This window comes from Cynocephalus volans, chromosome 2 (genome assembly GCF_027409185.1).
Source record: "Cynocephalus volans isolate mCynVol1 chromosome 2, mCynVol1.pri, whole genome shotgun sequence".
Classification (NCBI taxonomy): domain Eukaryota; kingdom Metazoa; phylum Chordata; class Mammalia; order Dermoptera; family Cynocephalidae; genus Cynocephalus; species Cynocephalus volans.
The window spans coordinates 157,256,093-157,263,066 of record NC_084461.1 but is presented as its reverse complement, the minus strand read 5'-3'; the positions used below and the strand labels follow the sequence as shown (position 1 = coordinate 157,263,066).

The 6,974-nt window shown below is 39.8% G+C and overlaps 1 protein-coding gene across 1 annotated transcript in view; it reads left to right on the top strand.

The window, feature by feature from the left end:
- The first annotated feature begins 112 nt into the window (after positions 1-112).
- The window catches only part of UIMC1 (ubiquitin interaction motif containing 1), a 143,939-nt gene continuing 137,077 nt past the window's right edge, over positions 113-6,974 (top strand). The window contains exon 1 of the mRNA XM_063086343.1: positions 113-218. The gene's annotated coding sequence lies outside the window, so the exon portion shown is untranslated. The remainder of the gene's footprint in view (positions 219-6,974) is intronic.

Genomic DNA, 6,974 nt, shown 5'->3' with positions numbered 1-6,974 from the left:
TCGCGCAGTTGGTACGTCCCCGCGGCAGTTTCCCCCCCGCCGTGCGCGTTGGTTCGGTCTACGGACGCCAGAGCCTGCGCCTTCCCTGAGAGCGCGTCTCCCCGCGGCGCCTCGGCTTCGCGTGCGTCAGCCGGCACCCCCGCTCCTGACTTGCTGCGCCCGCTTCCAACCCTCCGCGCTCCAGAGGAGGGGCACGGCCAAGGGGCACGCGCCAGCCGGTGAGTACCTGCCGCCTTCTCACACCTCCAGCCCGCCCTCTTCCCATCTCTTTCTAGCCCTCAGCCTGGCCGCGGCCCGCTCCTCACCGGAGGGGCCCTTCTTGACGACTAGGTAGGCCCTTCCCGACGCGCGGTGGGCCGCTCCCGAAGCCAAAAGGACCCCTCGGGGCGCCGCAGTGGGCCTCTCCGGACGCCAGGTGGGAAACTCCGGACGCCCGTGTGGGCTCTTAGCTGCTCTGAGGTGGGCTTCCGCCCTCGAGTGCCAGGCCCGTCCCGCTCACAGCTGGGGGCGGCCTTCATCCTCTCGGCGTCCTCGCCACCACTTCTCGCTCACCGCGGAAGGACTTTGGTCCCTTCTTCCTCAAGCTGAACTCCTCAGGAGGAGGCTCCGTCCCTGCCGTCTCCTCCCGCGGGGCGCCACGGCTCGGACCTCTCCCAGAGTAAGGGGGCTGGGTCCCTCCGCCGCTGGCTCCTCACGCCCCGCTCCTCCCGCCAGGTTATTATTTTGTTGGAGAGTGATTCTCCCTTTCGCTAATTCTCCCAGAAAAAAATGTTTTTCTTGGAAATACTTGTCATATACCACTTTTCCCTCCAACAGGGCTGGTGTGTTTCTCCCGTGTTCGATGACAGGCGGTGTTTGAAGCCTTTTATTCATAAGCGTTTATTTAATCCCCATGACAACCTCATGGAATACAGGTGCTATTATCCTCAATTTATGGATGAGGCAACTGAGGACGCACATCTTGTCAGTGATGGAGCTGGGTTTAAATTCAGGCAGCCTGACTCCAACGCTCTTGCCTTCAGTCTGTATATTATATTGAGATATAAGTAACATCCCGGAAAAAGTGAAAAGTTGTATGCTTCTCTATTTTTTTTTTTACCCTGTCAAGGGAGGCAGTGCCTTGTTGAATCAAAGTGTATTTTTGGAATCAAATACCTTGAGCTTCAATTCCCAGCATAGCCAAAAGCTGTTTGACTTTGACTTGTTTCCTCACGTGTAAAATAGTGATATAGGTATCTACTACATGGAGTTATTCGGAGGTACCTAGAGTGGTGTCCAAGGACTCAGTAGATGTAATTATTACTCAAGTTGTGTTTGGATTCTGTTGTTACACACTTCTTCTAAACTGAGGCTGAATATAAACTGGGAGATGAAGTATCGGGTATGTGTGTGTATACGTGTGCATTTACCTTTATTTTATTTTTTAAATTACAGAAACAATCAAGTTCATTGTAATCAGTTGATAAAGAAAGAGCTTGGTACCAAATTTCTTGACTACTGACATTTAGGGGTAAGAGCCAATCATTGCTAAAGGATTGTTCTTAAGGTACCTGTGCCCCTAAGCTTTCAAAGAAATTTTGACAGGTTTGTTACCTAGAATGTCAAGATTTTAAATTATCTTGTCAGTGATTGTTCTTCATATAGCTCCAGATGAGGATGTGCTGAAAGAAAATGACAAGTAATATTCCAAATTGGAGATTTTCAAGGACTCCACCAGAAATGCTACCTGTGAAATAAGTAACATGTTTCACTACTGGGTTACCGTTCCTGCTTATGCATTCTTGTAGAGGTATTTTTGTACCTAACAGTCTTGATTAAGAAGTTGCTCTTGGCATCCAGACTTGACTCCTCCTTAGCAGGCAGTTAGTGGTAATTCATTCTATAATCTCAGTTCAAGTAAGTGAAAATAAGCCATTATTTTAGTTCTTCATCTAGAAGGGTAGCAACTTTAAGAAAAATAGTAGTTGAACAATATGCTGGCTTTCTTGTTTAAATTGTCTGATCAGTGACCTTTTCTACTTTTTTAGAATTACTGTGGAAACAATTTAGTGTGGTTAAATCTCATGAAGCATTTGGAATTTTGGAAGTTATATCTTTGGGGTGCCTCTTTAATGCTTCTTAGTGATCCCTTATGTGCTATGATTCTTTAAAAACCCACATTGAGCCTGCAGTGGTTCTATGCTAGGGAGAAGGGTTTTTATTTATTTAAATGCCTTTAAGAAATTACATGTATTTATTTGGTGGTATAGCTACCCTTGCTATTAAATTTGGACATACTGATTTAAATAACTATAGTACAGGAAACATTTAATAAGATGGAAACCACTTCATACAAGATGTTTTCCTAGGGCATTATGATTCCTCCAGTCTTCCCCTGTACTAATCCCTACTGCCAAGTCCTGCTCATACTATTCTTTTAGTTTTAAGAGTCATCTTAGGTTTTATATCCTCTTTATAACTTTCTTCAGGTATATTCTTCTGTGTTTTTATATAGCACTTATTTATTGATTGATTGATTGATGACTGGCTGTTATGGGGATCTGAACCTGTGACCTTGCTGTTATAAGGCTGCACTCTAGTCAACTGAGCTAATCCAGCCAGCCACATTTAGTAATTTATTTATTTATTTATTTATTTATTTTTAAAAAAAGATGACCGGTAAGGGGATCTTAACCCTTGACTTGGTGTTGTCAGCACCACGCTCACCCAGTGAGCAACCGGCCATCCCTATATGGGATCCGAACCCGTGGCCTTGGCGTTATCAGCACCACACTCTCCCGAGTGAGCCACGGGCCGGCCCCACATTTAGTAATTTAAATATATACTTTATGCTGCTCATTCATTCACATATTCACGTGTACACACCATTCATCAAGCAGCAGTTCTAGTTAGAGGAGATATAAAGGTAAGTTATGGAATAGTGGAGTCAGCTTTTGAAGTCAGGAGACAAAAGTGTAAGTGCTTGCTTTGTTTGGGCAAGTTACTTAACTTTTCTGAACCTGTATTTCTCATAATAATATGTATACTTTCCAGGTTTCTTAGGAGTAATTGAAATATTCACTCATGAAATATTATTTAAAAAAACTTTTTATTAAGGTATCATTTACATACAGTGGAAGTGAACCAATCTTAATTATATTGCTCAGTGTGTACACCCATATAACTACCACCCCAATCAAGATATGGAATATTTCTAGCACCCCAGAAGGCTCCCATGTGCCTTTCCCAGTCTGTACGCTCCAAGGTAACCTGTATACTGAGTTGAATCACCAGAGGTTAATTTTTTTTAACAGCTTTATTGAGATATAATTCACATATCATATAATTCACCCACTTATAGTGTACAATTTGATGGCTTTTAGTGTATTCAGAGTTATGTAGCATCACCGCTGTTGCTTTGCGTTGCTTCACTCCCCACAGATTTGTCACCCCACTTCCACTGGGTGACGGAGACGCAAAGGATTACTCAAAGCCCATCTCTGCTGAGCAATGAGAGGCCCCGAAGTGGTTAATCTCCCACAGGAACCCTCAAGAGAGAGGGATCCCTTCCTTGGGAAATTAACCACTTTGAGGCCTCTCACTGCTCAGTAGAGATGGGCTTTGAGTAATCCTTTGCGTCTCCATCACCCAGTGGAAGTGGGGTGACAAATCTGTGGGGAGCGAAGCAATGCAAAGCAACACACCACAAACACTTTTAGAACATTTTCATCACCCCAAAGAGAAACTCGCACATCCCTTAGCCATCACTACCCAATTCCCCAATCCCCCTCAACCCTAAGCAGTCATTACTTATCTACTTTCTGTCTCTATTGGTGTACCAATATGGATATTTTATATAAATGGAAACATACAATACGTGGTCCTTCGGGACTGGCTTTTTTCACTTAGCATGTTTTCAGGCTTCATCCATCTTGTTTCATGTATCAGTACTTCATTCCTTTTACTGTTGAATCACATTCTATTCCATGCTTATACCACATTTTATTTATCTGTTCATCAGTTGATGAACTCCCCATTTGGAGTTTCTTATGAATAATGCTTGTGTCAACATTTGTGTAGCTCTTTTCGTGTGGATGTAAGTCATTTCTCTTAAAAAAGAAATACATAGGAGTGGAATTTACTGAATTATATAGTATTTCTAATTTTAACGTTTTGAGGAACTGACTGCTAGACTTTTTCCAAAGCAGGTGTGCTATTTTACGTACCCACCAGTAGTATATGAGGGTTTCCAGTTTCTTCACATCCTCACCAACACTTAATGTCTTTTTTATTCTAGCCATCCTAGTGGGTATAGAGTGGTATCTCAGTGTGGTGTTGATCTGCTTTTCCCTAATGGCTAATGGTATTGGGCATCTTTTCATGTGATTATTCACCGTTGGTAAATACTTTGAAGAAAAGTCTACTTAGATCCTTTGGCTAATTTTTATTGAATTGTTTGTCTTTTTATTATTGAGTTGTAAGAGTTCATTATATATTTTAGAAAGGAGTCCCTTATCAGATATGTGTTTTGCAAAAATTTTCTTTAATTTTGTGGGCTATTCTTTTATTTTCTTTCTTTCTTTTTTTCTGGGTGGCTGGCTGGTACAGTGATAGAACCCTCAACATTGGTGTTATCAGCACCACGCTGTATTGATCCAACTGAGCTAATGGGCCAGTCCTCTTTCACTTTCTTGATAGCATCCTTGGAAGCACAAAAGTTTTTAATTTTTGATCATGTTCAATAGTCCGATATGTCTGTTTTTTTTTTTCTTTTGTTGCTTGTGCTTTTGATGTCTTATCTAAGAAACCATTACTGTATTCAGGTTAGGATGACTTGTACCCGTGTTTTCTTCTAAAAGTTTTACAGTTTTAGCTTTTAAGTCTTTAAGCCATTTTTAATTTTTGTATGGTGTAAGGTAGGGATCCAACTTCATTCTTTTGCATGTTGCCACATACATACATACAGTTGCCCCAGCACTATTGGTTAAAGAGACTATTCTTTTCCCATTGAATGGTCTTGGCACGCTTGTTGAAAATCAGTTGACTGTAAATGTGAGCATATATTTCTGGACTCTTAAATCTATTCCATTGATCCATATGTCTGTTCTTTATGCCAGTGCTACACTGTCTTGATACAGTAGCTTTGTAGTGGTTTATGAAATCAGGGAGTATGAGTCTTCCAACTTTGTTTTTCTTTTTCAAGATTGCTTTGACTATTCTGGGACCCTTGCATTTTCATGTGAATTTTAGGATCAGTCTGTCAATTTTCACAAAACAACCAACTGGGATTTTATTAGGGATTGTATTCAATCTGTATATTGATTTGGAGAATATTGCCATCTTATTATTAAGTTTTCTGGTCCTTGAATATGGAACATCTTTATCTATTTACATCTTTAATTTTTCCACAGTATTTTGTAGTTTTCAGAGTATAAGTTTTGCACATATTTTGCTTTTAAAGTTATGCTTAATGATTTTATTCCTCATGATGCTATTGTAAGTGGAATTGTTTTCATTTTCAGATTGTTCATTGCAAGTATGTAGAAATACAACTTATTTTTCTATATTGATCTTGTATCCTGCAATCTTGCTGAACTTGTTTATTAGTTCTAATAGTTTTTAGTGGATTCCTTAGGATTTTCTATATGCAAAATCATTGTATGTGAATATGGAGATAGTTTTACTTCTTCCTTTCAAATCTGGATGCCTTTCTTTCTTTTTCTTGCCTAGTTGCCCTGGCTAAAATCCCCAGTTGAATAGAAGTGGTGAGAGTGGACATCTTTGTCTTGTATCTGATTTAACGGGAAAGTTTTCAGTCTTTCACCGTAAAGTGTGGTATTAACAGTGCGTTTTTCATAGATACCCTTCATCAGGTTGAGAAAGTTCCCTTCGTTTCTAGTTTATTGAATATTTTTTTGTCATGAAGGAGTGTTGAATTTTGTCAGATGCTCTTTCTGTGTACGGTAGTTCTTTGGTATCTGTGGGGGATTAGTTCCAGGACCTCCCTGCAGATACAAAAATCCAAAGATGTGTAAGTCCCTTATGTAAAATGGCTTAGTATTGCGTATAACCCAGGCACAGTTCCTGCATACTTTGAATCATCTGTAGATTACTTATAATACCTAATGCAGTGTAAATGCTATGTGAATGGTTTTTATACTGTATTTTTTATTGCTCTGTTATATTTTCCCAAAATGTTTTGATCCATGGTTGAATCCATGAATGTAGAACCTATGGATATGGAGGGCTGACTATATATTGAGATAATCATGTGGTGTTTGTTCTTTATTCTGTTGATATAGTATAATACATTAATTGATTTTCAGATGTTAAACCAACCTTATGTTCCTTTGATACATTTCACTTTGTCATGGTGTATAATCTTTTTTATGTGATGTTGGATTTGGTTTGCTAGTACAGTCAGCCCTGTGTATTTGTGGATTCTACATGTGTGGGTTTAACCAACTGCAGATTGAAAATATTCAGAAAAAAAATTGTGTCCGTACTGAACATGTACAGATTTTAATTGCTATTTTTACCTAAACAAAACAGTATAACTGAATTTGCATTGTATTAGGTATTATAAGTAATGTAGAGATGACTTAAAGATTTAAAGGGAGGATGTGCATAGGTTGTATGAAAATACTATGCCAATTTTATGTCAGGGATTTGAGTATTCATGGATTTTGGTATCTGTGGGGAGGCCCTGGAACCAGTTCCTCATGCATACTGAGGGATGATTATATTTTGTTGAGGATTTTTTTATCTGTGTTCATAGAGATATTGGTCCTTTGTTTTCCTGTGTTGTCCTTGTCTAGTTTTGGTCACAAAGAATAAGTTGGGAAGTTTTTCCCCTCTTCTGTTTTTTGGAAGAGTTTGTGAATGATTGCTGTTAATTCTTCTTTAAACATTTGGTAGAATTTTGTGTGGAGTTAAAATGGTGGGGACTGGAGTTGTGCTGAAAGGTCTTGGTGCATTTATACCTATGGTAGTCA